The sequence below is a fragment of the Copidosoma floridanum genome, unplaced genomic scaffold, assembly GCF_036245765.1.
Source record: "Copidosoma floridanum isolate Cflo_tuat_1 unplaced genomic scaffold, Cflo_Japanese_pri ptg000033l, whole genome shotgun sequence".
NCBI classification, from domain to species: Eukaryota; Metazoa; Arthropoda; class Insecta; order Hymenoptera; family Encyrtidae; genus Copidosoma; species Copidosoma floridanum.
In genome coordinates, this window is record NW_028321910.1 from 5,735,343 (window position 1) to 5,751,235 (window position 15,893).

General features: G+C 32.4%; 1 protein-coding gene across 6 annotated transcripts in view; it reads right to left on the reverse strand.

The window, feature by feature from the left end:
* LOC106644772 (protein fem-1 homolog C) overlaps nt 1-15,893 on the reverse strand; it is a 144,307-nt gene that overhangs the window by 59,581 nt on the left and 68,833 nt on the right. The gene's annotated exons all lie outside the window — the stretch shown is intronic.

The following is a 15,893-nucleotide window of genomic DNA, read 5'->3' on the forward strand; positions in this document are numbered from 1 at the left end:
ATCAGCAAGGTTCTGAGGTGAATGCGTACTACTTACACGGAGTCAATACTTTACAACAGTTATTCAAAGATTTAAATTTAATATCTGTTTGGAATTATATTTTAAGCTTCAAATATGATTTCAGACGTATTCCTGCTACAAGCGCTCCAGTGGAAGGAGATGTACAAGTTTAAATTGAGATTCGACAAGACACTTGGATACTCAGCACGTATAGACGAATTCATATCTGATGCAATCAATTTTTTACACGGCAAAGCTCTCATTGATAATGCAGATATTGAAAAAGCGCTAAAATAAAATGATGCAGAGCTAAATGTTAATGACTGCGTTGAATGCACCATGTATTGTTGTAAATTACACGAGAATGATAAGTGCTTAAAAAAGTTCAGTGCTAACAAAGTTATGTGCTCGAATTTAATTACAAACCAACGTGTTAAAAAAATTATTGGTCATGAAGGATTCGAAAATTGGAGAGGAAAAGGACTTTCTACTAGAAAAAAATTAGCACAGACAGTTTAAAGAAGTGATATTGACATAACTCCAGTAAGTAGTTGTGTTGCCTGTTCAGTGGGTAATTTACCTACTGAAAATAGAAGGTGTTCCACATGAAGAAAGGGTATCCATCATTTAGGGGGATGCTCCGTAGCCCTTCCTGGTGAAACAGAAGGTTACGGTGAGAAACGACAGTGCATAAATTGTTTTAACAAAACATCTGAATATTGTAATGCGTCAGCTAGACGAAACTTGGATGAAGCTAGAGCCATATAGAAGAATCTTCTCGAAACTTAAAACGCTGTTTTTCTATGATGGATGATCCATCAAGTGAAACTGAATCAGGAAGTGCAGAGAAAAGCTTAAAGATAGAGAAAAGCAAACCAAATTACAGAAAACCTGCAAATTACCTAGGTGAGAGAAAAAGCGATGTCTACAACTCTTTTGGATGGAAAAAAAACAAGTGTGTTCCTGTCATTAAAAATGGAAACGATAGTTCCTTATTTTCAGTAAAATTAGAAGGCAAAGACGTAGAATTAAGAAATACGTGCGCATTTAATAGTTTATTTTATATAATCATGCTAGCAGTGGAGGATTTTCAGCATTTGAAAGAAAAAGTAAGTTTTTTTTTAAAGTGTAATCATATATTCTACCTACCTTAGTTGATATAAAGTCATTCTGCGAAAACCAAAATATTTTAAGAGTCGGAATAGACAAACACTTCAAATGGATTTATAATTTTTCGAATACTTTTTTCGTATTATCCATGACCAAAATAAGCTTAAACGTTTTTTGCCCTGCTAGATCTGCACAAGAAAAATTTTTACTACGACTTTCTTATTCTATTTAAGAAAACTAGGAGCACTACGGGCTCTTAGAAAATCTTATTACAATCGAGAAAACGGCGGTTTCAAGGAAGATTCAACTTTGTTCTTACATTTAAATGATGTACTTACTATGCACGTTTGTACAAGTCATTATCTGAGTCGAAACCCCAACATTAAACGGAGATACAAAGCGTTACGAGAAAGCGTTTAGGGCTCTTAGCAAAAAAAAGGAACATTATAGGCTCTTATAATTTCATCAAAAAATCGATATTGTAACGCACCAAATGAAAATTAAACTTGGCCATTGCTCTTATAACACATATAATACAGCTTTATTTTAACCTGATACCTTCCAAGTCGATAACAGAACACCTCACTAAGATAAATGACATTCTTTAGCGTTACAGGCTCTTAGTTTTTTTATTTTGGAGATACTAAATTTATAAATTCGCAAGTCTATAGCACTGGCTTATTGTCATCGGAAAAATCAGAAAAAATTTATCAAACATTCTTGACCTCAGAACAATACAAAACGTCGAAAATGGAACGTCCAATTTCAATTAGGTGCATTAATGAGAATATTTTTTGTAGAAATAATTTATTTGTCAGTTTTTGGTTGCACAACTTAAACATTTGCCAAGTCTTAGATACAATTTTTTTTTACTCTCTAAAATGCATGAAAATGTTGCTTACGTTAATGAATTTGAGATCCCATGACGTAGAAAAATTGAAAAATCAGCATTTTGATTCCAGGCGACGTCAAAATTGTAAATTTACAAGTAAGACACGAGCCCGTTACACTTATTTAGCCCCTTTCTCGTATCTTAAACTAAAGCAATAGTTTTTTATGATCTGAATTCTGTTGTAACTACAGCAAAAAATATCCCTTGATTATTTAAAAAAGTTTTCTGCTCGATGTTTTCTTACACGACGTTGTAATCGACTGGGACATAGAATAAACGGTTTTCGGTAGAATGACCCATAAACGACTTAAAGTGTTAAACTATCAATATGTATTCAGTTAATTAATAAGACCAAAAATATTGATGTCATTATGAAATAATAAAGCTGACATTAACTTTACTCAAAATAAGTCTAAGGGAAGAATTTTATCTGCAAGAGCACTCATAAAAAATTTTATAAAAATTTTTTTCATAAGATTTCATTAAACTCGCTTAGTCTGTGTGTCCATGGCGGGATGGAAGAAATTTTGTACATGATTTTTAAAATTCTTTTCGAATATCTAAAACTTTTTTCGTATACAACTATTTATCACTGATGACAATGAAGTTCTTTTGTAACAACATTCCACATATTTAATTTTTTTTTAACGAATAGTAAGTAAGTTGGGGTCAAGTACCTTATAATGATGATGTATATAGAATTGGTACGTTGTCATGATGTTTCGAGTAATTTTAAAATGGTCTATCTTTATAGTTTTTATTTATGTAAAAAAAAAGTGTTTAATATCTTTTTATTATCTATGTGACGGACTTTGGCAGATTAAAAAAAATTTCATGCAACTATAAAATTCTTTTTTAAGGAGGCTATATCACGAAATGTACAAGAACTTTGACTGATACATTATTAAAGTTGAGATCGCGCTGAATCCAATGGTATCTTTATTTTTATGGGTTGGCGATCAAAATCCGGAGATAATTCAATTCAAAGTCAGCACTTTTCGAGCTCGCTTGACACAATCTCTTAGGGCCGAAGGCCTGAAGCAAACTTTTGACTATCAATTAAACTACTAAAATGGAATGTACAAGCAAAAAAAATATACTTACCGTAACCCTGACACTCTCATCTTTAAGAAACCGGGTGACTTTATAGGCGTTGGCGATGAAAAAATTGATAAAATAGCTAAAATACTATTTTGGTCTGCAGTTACGTTCGATGAGTGCAGTGACAAATACTGCCGGCCCTATTGGTTTAGGGAGCGCGCACAATAAAAAAAGTTGAATTTTGAAAATAACATGAAAACTTTCATAATAATTTTTCAATTTTCATTTGTTGGGTAATAACACAGTAAATTATGGCAATCATTAATATTAAATTATTCGACAGCTGGCTGTATAAAGATGTAGTAAATTATATATAATAGTAGGTGGATTAAGTTGAAAATAAAACAAACTTCATTACCAACATACTACTAGTATAAAAGGAAGCTTTCGTCTAGTGACATCGCATCGATCATCACTGAATTGACTACCACAGTAGGCGATGGAGCCTCCTTAAATCCATATTTTTTCTAAAGAAAATGGACTTCATTTTTGTTTAGTTCGATTTTTATTATAAATTTGTTTGGGTGCACTTCTCAGAGAAATATAGAACTAGAGGTTTGACAAGTAGGCACGAAAAACGTAGAAACTAATATTTTATTTAATGTAGTAATGAAACGTTCATTTTCTATATAATTATGTTTTAATGCATGCAGTTACCTGATACTTTTTTAAAAATGATCACCAACCCACTATACAAAGGACTTAGAGCTTATACGTAATTTTTGAGAGCATTAGTTCTGAAAGATTATTTTGAAATTAAAAAATCACACTTTTACCCTGACATATACGTATTAGATGCGGAAAAAGTTTGTGGGCAACTAGCTTTCTTGCTTTTACAAGAAACACTTAGTTTTAAGGAAGTAACAAAGTGCCAGCTATGCAAAAAAGTAAAAGTTACCAACTTCAATTGTGTATCTGTGGAAGACATTTTTTTAGAAATCAATACTCCAAAAGATTTTGTTGAAAATGCCTGTAAAATGGAAATCAGAAAATGTATCACGTATAATAGTGGCAACGTAACATACACATTAGTTGATATAGGTAAGGATTCTGATAAAAATCAAACTTAAGGAGGTTCCGGCAAAAACTAAAAATTGTTAGATAACGCTGAAAAAAAATTACGTTTTTCTTAAGAACATAATATGTGCGTATGAATTTTTTCAATATATTTTCCAGACGTGTTTTGGAGTAAAAAAAATTTAATTACACAATTTAACATTTAGTGTTATAGGGGTCAGTAATTAAACTGTATTCAAACTATCATTAAAATAAATCAAAACTTAAAAAAAAATTTCTCCTGGTTAAAATAAACCTAATTAAAAATATGCTGTCTTATAAAAAGGAATAAACGAATAAAAACAAAATCATACAAAAAATCTTCAAAAATTAGTGTAATACGTACTAATAGTGTAACTATAAATGCACGACGTACAAGGACGAACCGTGAGTGGCTGAAAACTCCACGCGTGCTATCTTTCACAGCGCTACAAAATAACTGACTTAGAAAAAAGAGCAAGATAACATCGGCCAACGCCAAGAGAGGGCCAGTATTAATCTTAACTGAACAGAGTGGCTCGACGTAGGTGCGGCTATGATCGTCGTTTATGTTCAAGTTTTTCCCTATGTTGTGTTTTGTTTTACTTATATTTTAAACATTATTTTAATGAATAGGCTTGAGGCCGTTACAACACGTAACCTTAAAAAACTGCTAGAATAAACGTTTTTTTAGTAGTAATAGCTTTAGAAAAGAAAAAATAATGTACATTTCATCAGGAATAATCTGGTAAAATTAGTTTTAAGCCTAGGTATTCAAACATAACATTAAAAAAGAAAATTTGACCATCAAATGCCAGACATAACCTTAAAAAACTTCTAGAAACTACGTTTTTCAGTTATCAGAGCTTCAAATAGAAATATTGTCGTGAACAAGAACTATATTGGTTGACGTTTGCGTATGGGTTTGTTGTCGAACGATCTGTGTAAAGGATTTCTATGACGTTTTTTGTTAGGTCGCTCATCTCTTTTCAACATCTCGCAATAGTCAGCCATCATATTAATGCCCCAATTTTTTTGCCACTTGCGTTTTAATTCTTTGATATCTTGATGAAATGTTTTACCTTGCTCTTCACTAATATCTCCAAGATTTTTTGGAAATTGATTATTGTGGGAATTGAAGAAGTAAAGTTTTAGATTCATTAAGCAACCTAAGGTTCTTAAGTTTGCAACCATATTTTTTAACGATGCTTTTATAGTCTTTATCTTTATCATTTCCTTAAAATTTTGTTGCTACATCTTTGAAGCTCAAGCAGGCAGCCTTTCAAGTATCATTCATACTTTCGACAAACTCTTTATTTCTAAACATTTTCTGAACTTGGGGCCCATGAGAAGTACCTCCCTTCAATTTAACTGAAGTTACATTCTTAATGACTTTTATTAAATATATAAAACAGCATCCTTCTTTATCAAAAGGATTCACAAATTGTTCTATCAACCCCGATTTAATATGCAGAGGAGGTAGAAGAATTTTGGCAGGATCTACAAAAGGCTGCTTCACTACATTACTGGAACCAGGGGTCAGTGAAGGTCTTGATGGCCATACTTTTGTTTTATAGTGGTTCACTCTATTCCGACTATCAAACATGCAAAGACAGCATGGGTACTTGGTGAAACCTGATTGCTGCCCTAGTATCATAGTCAATATATGCAAGTCTTCACAAATTAACCATGCATGTTCAAGATCATTTCGATGTTCCAGAATTTTTCTTTGAGTACAACTGAATGAGCCAAAGGCAATGGAGCAAATACGTTCGTATTGTGAAAATACACTGCCTTTAAACTTAACTTGGATGAACCGATGAATAATGAGTCCTATAACATCCGTACAGTACACTACGTCAGATCCGCGCGTGAAATACTTATGAAACGCTTTTTCTCGGTTGCGAATTTATGTTACTTATCGGTATCGTCGATTCTGTGGACACCGACATTTTCAAAATATTCTTCTAGATCTTCATTAACTTTCATACTATTAATTTCCTGTATGCTGCTGTCTCGTGAAGCCTTATCTGCTATCCATTTAACTAACTTTACTTGTGGACGAATGACACTAGATACTGTGGCATACAATATTTGGTCTTTCCGTAACTTACTTATTCCTTTCACATTTGTCATGCAGTAGTAACAGCCACTTTTATCCAACGATTTTTTCTAAGTTGCTGGTTTTACTAGTTTCAGTTTACTTTTGTCTCAAGTTTTTCCATACCTCCAACATCTTGTAAAAATCACTATGAATAACATGAGGAACCCAGTTAGTACCTTGCTGTGAAATTTCCACATGAAAACATGCTCTGAATAACTTTTTTTCTGTAATATCTTTCTTATGTTTTTTACATACGTATTCTGCACAAACATAACAAAAATTATCGGAATTACCCTTGCAGTTATAGTCCATTTCTGACGTAGATACGGTAGGTGTATTATTGATATTGGAATTTTATTTTATCCATGAATTATTTAAAAACCTGCATCCTATAACTCCCGTCCTAATCGCAGATGAGTACGAGGGCTATCCGACTGTGACGAGGACAATTTCAACTCGTCATCAGACACACTGCATCATTCTCATGTTCTAGTGCTACTCTGCAGAACAGCGCGCCTCGCTGGCTTCTTTACCACAGAAGAGTGAAAGAAAATAATTTTACACATCCTTCTTGGGCAGTTGTCATCATTCTAGTATTTTCCGTGGCAGCATGATCTGATAGTACGCGTACTAAATGACATGCGTGTAATACATTATTACATAAAAGATTTGTCACGAGACTTTTCTGCAGTCTGCGTTATACTACAACAATGTTTCGATTTATATTTGAAGTAAAAATCAATATATTTTCTTGAAAAAGTGACCAGGGCGTAGAATAAATCATTACAACATGAGGCGCTAGGAATTTTTTCACAAGAGATCAGTTCTTTGTAAGTAAATATAGGCTGAAATACATAGTTCTAAGTAACACATGTGAAGTAATTATGTTAAGAAGCATAAAAAATAAGAATGGCATACAAAAAATTTGCAAAAAAAATATTTGACACAGCAGTATCTAGTGTCATTCGTCCATTTATACATTCAGTTAAAAGTTTACGAGGTAAAAATATACAAGAAAATATTATTTGCTAATCGTCGACGCTTGCTGGCCTGAACAAAAATTTTTTTAGTAAATAATACATAATTTAAGTTTTGTTTTGAATCGCTAATGCTTGTTTGCTTAAGGAAGCACTTTATTAGTAAAACATACGAAAAAATAAAATGGGAATCTTATTGCCGATACTTGCTCACCTAAAAAAATAATTCCTAAACTAATTATACTATAGAACAATTGTATTTCTAATCACCGATGCTTGCTTGCCTAAGAAGACAGTTTATTAGTAAATTAAACTTAAAAAATTGTTGGATTTCTACATATCGATTCCTGTTTACCTAAAGACACATTTTATTAGTAAGTAATACTGAAATTGAGTTAAGTTTTTAATCACCGATGCTACCTTGTATAAGAAAACATTTTATTAAGTAATAATACTAAAGAACAGTTGGGTTTCTTACTATCGATGCTTGCCTGCCTCTAAATAACCAATTTGATAATAAAAAATATGAAAAAATATTTAGGTTTCTTATCGTCAAAGCTTGTTTGCCTAAGAAAACATTATATTATTAAATAATACAAAAATTGAGATGGGAATCTTACCACCGATACTTGCTTGTCGAAGGAAAAAATTTATTATTTAATAGTACTACAAAACAGATGGGTTTCTAATGACTAATTTCTGCGTATCTAAGTAATAAGTAATACTGAAAAATAGTTGTGTCTCTAATCGCTAATGGGACCTTTATAGGAGAATAATCGTCTTAAAGATTGACCTGTTGAAAGACTTCAATCAAATACTGTCAGCTGGGGACGACGTCTCCATCGCTGTGTCTTAGGCGTGCAACTCTTGCCTGGCAAACGCCTTTAAAGTCATTTTACATTTTTTTTTAACAAATAACGTGACTGTAAACGCGCATTCATTCATCTAGTCTTATTTGTAAGTTTCACAATAATGTGCCAAAGCTCAAGCTTACATGAACCAACATTGAAGTGTCAATCAATGGTAACACTTCACCGATCACGTCTTGATGGAGTGTATGCAGGGACCTTCCGTCCCATGTATCGAAACAGTAGGTATCATCACTCACATGCGCGCTTGCCCTGCGTGGCGATCAATGTCGACTTGCGCGCCCGCCCATCAGGCTACTCTGCCCTTTATACGGCAGCAGTAAGTTCTGGGCTGCTGTAACGCTAGCAATATAACACTTAATAAAGCTGTCGTATAATATCTGCGTTCTAGAGTATACTTTCTATAATAACACAACATCCTCTAGACTATAGGATCTCATAATCTCACTTAGACCACCTCGAGTACGAATGATCTAAGTAAAAGGCAATTTTGCTGCGAGGTCACTTATTCCCTTCACGAGAAGCACTAAGTAGTAAAAAAGCATATGAGAAAATTCACAGAGGTACTTGCTCAAAAGAAGCGTATATTGTCCGGGAATCAAACAACAGTCTTCTGCGTGGGCGTTCATATAAGTTTCTCATAAGGTTGTCATACTAAATTATGACTGTAATTTTCTTCTCAGACAAATTCAAACATAAATAAGTAAGGTCAAAATTCTGTCAAAAAGTTGAATTTAATGTTTTTAATGCTATAACATTTTTTGCTGTACGTTGAACAGGATAAAAAAAAATATGCAACAGGGTAAGCGAAATTAAATTCAAAGTATCTTCAGGATTTGATATGTAAAGAATGAAGAGTGTGTCGCACAAGGATTTTCATTTTCAATAGTGATTTTTCTCAGAAATTTTTGGAAACTGTAACATGTACCAATTAAATTATGTTACTTTAGTAACCTTAAGTTTAAGCCTCGATGATATTTACCTTTATGGGTATAAAAAGAAAAAACATGTGGGACTCGAAGTCCCCTCGGTAAGAACGAAGTTCTCGCTTCTATGTGAAAATCACATGTTCACTATAAAATACAAGGTTCGTAAATACATGTGAGTTCAATAAGTATTTTTTTTGCGGGTTATGGCGGTATATGTCTTCCTTGTACATTTTCATGTATGAAAGGCTCGGGAGCCCATCAGCCAGATTAATTTTTATTTTTTCAACTGAATTATAATTTTAATGGTTTATTAAAAGTGATGATTATTGATTATAAAATATGTTGTTTGGTTAGTAAAAATGAGAAACAAGTAATGAAATACATGAGAAGGAATTTGTTAAAAATATCTTAAACTTTAATTATAGAAACACAAAGAGTATTGATGCAAACGTTGTAAAAAAAAATGAAAAAATTTGAATTTGAAATGAAAATTTTATCATCCAATTCTATCATAGAACTTATTGGCTTATGGTAACTAAAGTATGATACATAAGATCTTGATTATATTTTATATACATATCTCGAGAAAATAGCATCGATGGTGGTGCCATACTTTGTTGTCAATTCTGAAGGATTATTGCTAATGGTCATACCAAAACGTTTCGAAAGAAATATTGTAAGTGGTTCTCACGTTTAACTTGCAAAATTGATGAAGTCACCAGCTAAAATAACCGAAACTTGATCAAAATTACATCCAAGTAATCGAGAATCCTCTTTAGTATATTGTACTGGAGCTCTGTAAACAAATAATGTTATGGCTTCAATTTTTTGATTTTAAGAAACATCAATAACTACTATAACTAATTCAATACCATTTTCTTGTTTGCATATAGTTGAACATATATCTGCAACGCTTGTATGTCGAACAGCGATATCTATAGTACGTCTTTAAGATATTTGCATGTTTGAGCATGTTTGAGGTAATAACGTTTGCAGTATCATCATGTTGGCAAATTGCCACTCCGTTGGCTCTAACTTTTCTTATTCAAAATAAACAATACAAAGCAAAATTCGGTATGTCAAATTGTTGAAATACTTTTTTTATTTGAAATAAAATCTATGATACTTTGAGCTTTCGTCTTCAATGAATTTAAGGAGAGTCTTTAGAATTCTTGCAACAATGATACGATTGATGCAGCTGGTCGTCGATTGTGGTAAAATTTGTAATTATTTTCATTACCAGCAGGTGTTAAGATAAACAAACCTTCAATGCTTTTTATGCAAGAAAGTGTGACACAAACGAGTGGTTGAGAATGTGTCTTTTTATATTCATACACAGTTTCATAGAACGTCCTAGCTTGTGATTTATGTATTGTCATAGCACAAGCCGATACCAAGGGAAATTGCTTCCGTTTAACAGTGACTTTGTTATTTCTTGTTAATGGAATATTTGCAGTTTGTAATTCAATAGGTACAGTTAACCTACTTATGTTATTTCGAATACCTGATAGAGCAGCTTTTTTTCTGACTTTATGATCAGTTCCAGGAGAACCAGAAAACTCTAACCAAGTACGGCAAGCAATATTCTGGTTATCAAATTCTAAATTAACCAATTTACTAGCTGGCTAAACCATCAGACACACCAATGTTACTGGTAATTGAGTAATATTTAACTTTTACAAAAGTAATCATGTAAGGTAAACCACCGGTATCAATGACAGACTTTTTGTATAATATTTGTCTGAAAGAAGTTTGTTGTTCATAACTTTTTGCTCCAGAAATAATGTCATTGACTGTAAAGATAACCTTTTTCAGTGATTGCTGTAAAACAGAATTGTTGTAATTATTGACGCCAACATTTCTGAAATACAAACGAATTCCATTGGGGCATAATCATAGAGCGTTATTTGTTTTAAAAAGTCTCAGTTTTAGGAGTTGAAGTTCATGGCTTTGTAAAACTTCACCATTACCTACATTTGTTAAAATATTAGAAAAAGCAACATTGGCCTGTCTCATTACTCGAATTCGTTGACAAAATGATGCTTTGCGCCACAGGTACGGTCCAATCATTCGCGTTATCATCAGCTTTTAAATTAGAGTAGCTTTGATTGGCGGTATTTGACGTAAATCACCAATAAGAATCACATCGATATTTTCAAAGTCAGCATCATGATTTCCGTAATTTATTTTAGACGTATATACATTTTATTTAAAAGTTTTGCACTGATCATGCTCACTTAATCAACGCTTAAAACTTTACCATACCTTGGAAGTGACCTGTATAATTTTAAGAGCAGTGTGTATAGTTGTACCATCTATTGCTACATTAGCTTTACCAGTCAAAGTGCAAGTTATAGAGACATTGTAAAAGTCATCACTATAAGTAAACCTATTGTAAATTATCTTTTCAAATGTCAACACTATTATCAGCCATTTTATTCAATTTTTTGAAAGTTTTTCTTATACTTTGACGATCCGTATGATAAATGATGGGTATATAAACAACTGCCGTTGATGATTTAGCCATGGATTCATGTAACAAATACCAAGCAGCTTCTTGTGCTGACATTTCAACAGACTAAAGAACATCTAAACTCATTTTTCTTATTATTTCAACTATATCAAACTCCAAATGTTTGTCCATAATTTCAATGATTTTCCTTTGTAAATTACTTATACCCCAGTTGTGTTTGTCGACGTACTCAACAACATACGCAGCACAAGAATATTCGTCTTCAATAGTTTGAAAACCCACGTTTGACTTTAGATTATGTATAACAAACGGATTAGATAAATTATTCTAATTTTCTAATGGCGTTCAGCAATAAAAAAAATTTGGTCAAGATATCCGAGCACTAATAATATCGTAATAACGTTGATCAGAGTTAATATTATTGTGAGTATAAAATTGATAAAACTGTATAATCAAAATTTTCTGAATTCGCTCGAAGCAATTTCTAATGCTAATGTGATTTTTAAAATTTCGTGGAGAATAATTAGAATCAGTTTTTTTTATTGACAGCAAATTTATGGGTTTTTTTTGGTATAAAAGGTGATCCAAATCTACAATTTTTTTTTTTATAAGGATCCATTTTTTTGTAACACCTGAAGGAACACTTGTGCTTTTGAAAAAAAAATATATTTGGATGCTTCTGATACTGATACTGAAATTAATTCATCAATCTTCTAAATAACATGTACATTAATAGTGAATAAATATTTTGGTGCATCATTCAACAACAAAAGAATATCGGCATTAGGACAACCTCTGTGTTCAAATTCAATTCTTTTAAAATATTTAACTACTCTTTACTTTCTAAGCGGACTTTTTTTTTATTGCAATGTGTTTAATAAGCAATTTACTAATGTATTGAAATAAATCGCACAGGTAACAGCATATTTATTTACAAGTTCAGCTTTTTGTACATAATTCATTTCTGACAATGAATAATCAGAAATATCCACTCCATGGTTTTTCATTTTATATAACAACTAGCGGCCTCCCCGTCTAGGCTTCGCCCAAGACTCATTAAATGGAACACCGTAGTGTGTTGACATGTAATGTGAAACGTTTTCAGTTAATAATTTTACATCTATTTCTGACACTTGTCAGAACAAAAATCTTCTTATTAAAAACATATTTATTCGGAATGCATACAGTTTATTTGCTCAAGTAAAAAGCAGTAAAAAGTGAAAAAAATATAATTATGCTGAAAAGTACCGTGCATTTCTTATGCCATAAAATAATTGTTGGCTTTAAAAGGCCGTTGATTTGCAGTTTCTTCCGTATAATCTAACAACAGGGCTATTTTTTAAAACTGTGAAGATTCAAAGCTCACAAAAAATGTATGATTGAAAATTTTTTTTCTCTTATCTCACAACTTCAAACCAGAGAAACAGAGTCCTAGAGCTTAATCTTTACGTTTTTTATCGCAACAAAAATACAATTACATATTCTACCTATTTAAAAATCTGGAAGATTTAAGAGATTACTATGAGGGTTATAGTGAAAAGCTGATCTCTCACTTAATAAACTCTTTCGTTATTTTTTTGATGCCTAAAATTGTATTGATAAGATGTATTTAAAGTTTTCCTTCCAATTTGACTTCTTGTGACTTTGGGCATAGTTGAGACTCTTGTGAGTCCTAAAGGCTATTATTTTCAACTTTATAAGGTTGTGATATATTTGTTGCCAAGGTAGTTCGACATCCGATGACCCTTGAAAGGACTGATGAGCTTCTTAAGTAAAGTCTTTCTTGGCTGAAGTTTCCAGCAAACGTGATTGCCTCTATACCTCAGGTGATCTCCTCTGGCCTGTTATTGCAGCACCACACTTATCAGGAAGAAAACTACAACTTTTGAAGCTTCAAAGATAGTTGTAGAGCTCTTTTCCAACGTCTCCTGGTATAACGTCGAGGATGTTGCGGTCTAGAGCACCTTCTTTATTTGCAGACTCAGTTGTTTTGGTGATCTAAGGTGGATAGATTGGTTCGTAATGCTTGCCCGTTGGAGACTGTTCCATTGGCTAAAGCTCATTTTTCCTTCATAGCTGTTAGGTTCTCCCAGCGCAGACCTTGAAGAGGATCGGTGATTCCTGTAGCTCGTCCTGTTCGCTTCAGACTGTATCTGCTTTTTGGTTGTATTAGTATCATGACTAATGTGTTTGAAAGCAATCGTAACAGTATTTTTTATCCGTTGTCTCATGATTTCAGCAGCCATGTTTAAGAGGTGTTGTGGCTTAACACTTCGTCAATCAGTGCGTCGGAGTTAACTAGTGGCTTGCATATACGAAGTAGCACAGATTCCCTCTCTATGAGTCATGAAATTCCCACCATAAATAAGTGAAAATAAAAGCTCTTCAGCATAATTATCGAACAATATACTAATTAAAACATTTTTTATGACTCTAAAAGTTGCAACGGTGCATGCAAGAAAAGTAAATGAAATTTTTTTTCTTTTCTTATTTTGTAATTAAAAAGCTTTAACAAGTAATGAAGAAAGTACCCAACAGCGACAACATTATAAAAACGTATCCCTTTCGAGATATAGGAGTGTAAAGATTAAATCGAGTGTATGGGCGGGAAAAATGCGTTTGAACTTTAAAAACTATTAAATTAAAATCATAATAGTGTGTATAAATCAAGGTAAGTCTCTGTCTACACAATAAATCAAAAAAATCATGAGAAAAAACTCATCGCTACGATAACATCACGACTTACCAAAGACCCATATAACCCAATAACCCAACAAAGTTAAAATAAACTGTAAACGCATGTACAAATAACTTGAAAAATGAGAAATCATCCATACCGAAACTATGTTCTTAGCACTATTAAAAAAAATTAACTAAAAATGTAGATTTCCAGTCCTTAAGAAACTTGATACATTAAATATCCCGATGTAGAAAATGAAAAGTGTTATATTGCAAAATCGACCAAAAATCTGATAAGTTAGGGAAATTTTTTTATTATAAGCTGCTCACCACTGATAATGCCTAGACATTTATTAATATATCATTCATCATTTTTAAGTTGACTCTGCGTTTGGTACATCCTTACTACGTTGTCTATCTCTACGTGACCTGATAAAAAGTAAAAAAAAATGAATAGCAGGAAAGAAAGCGAAATTTTTGGGAATTGTTAAATATAACGTATTTTGCAGGTTAACTTTTAAAATATGCAATTTACGACGTGTTGCATACGCATCTAAAAAATTGGACACTTATAATATATATGTTAAAATATTGTAAATAGGCTCGTAATGAAAAATAATTACCCTCACTCGGCATGACGATTGCTTGATAAAAATCAGGAATCCAAAAAGAATCGATATTTTTCGTATAGCCACGTTATTATAGGCCTTGCAGTGATCCGCTTCTGATGAGACATTCTCGCGCGTTTATTTTAACCTAAATGCAAGTGTGAACGCCCTTTCGGCAAGTACAACCAAACTATGTAAGAGGTGCAGCAAATTAGCTGTTATATGTCAATAGAATACGTTCATTAATCTACTAAATCCCAAATGATCTAGCCCCCACTTTGGCATCCAATTACTGAGAGGACTAATTTAAAATCTCAATTCAATAGTTCATCAAAAAAGTGTTTCTTAAAAGGGCAATTCGTGGGTAACATTTTTCAGGCAGTTACTCTAGTTTTCCTGAAGTAGTGTACCTTTGTGTACCTGGACGTATAACATTATACTATACAAAAAAAGTATGTATGTGTAGAGTAAAAGTGCTAAAATAATATTTGTATCAATCCCAGACATGGCAAAATCATTGTAGCTTAGGATAACTATAATGACTGACAGAAAAACGTTTTACTACTAATAACCGCGGATAATTCTTACAAGATACACCTTTCCCATTAACTATAAAATTAAGATTTTAACTTAGTCCTCTGATAAATTTTATGATTCAATAGAGGTTGGATTATTTAGAGTTTAATAAATTAATAAACTTATTATTTCACGTAAATGTAACAGTAATAAATAACGTCATTTGCTGCACTTCTTGTATAGTTCGTGTTTACGTTCAGGTGTAAATTTCCACGATTACTTACTACGAGCGTTATTCTGGCGGATAAAAAAAAACAAAGATACCACCTACGTTTGGACTGAAAAATTTTCTCCAGTAGTGCAGTCTGTAGATCAATCACTAAGCCTTTGAATTGAGAAGTGGATATGCAGTAATGGTTTTTTATAAACTTGGTAAAGCAGACCCAAAAAAGAAGGTAAAAATTATAAAAATTTCCAAAAAATATGGCATCATAGTAAAAAACGTTTTTACAAATTTATTTTGCATATATCTCGTCAACGATAATACATACGCCAAACATGATAATGTTAGCGTGTACGGAGGAAAATTTGCTATCAGTT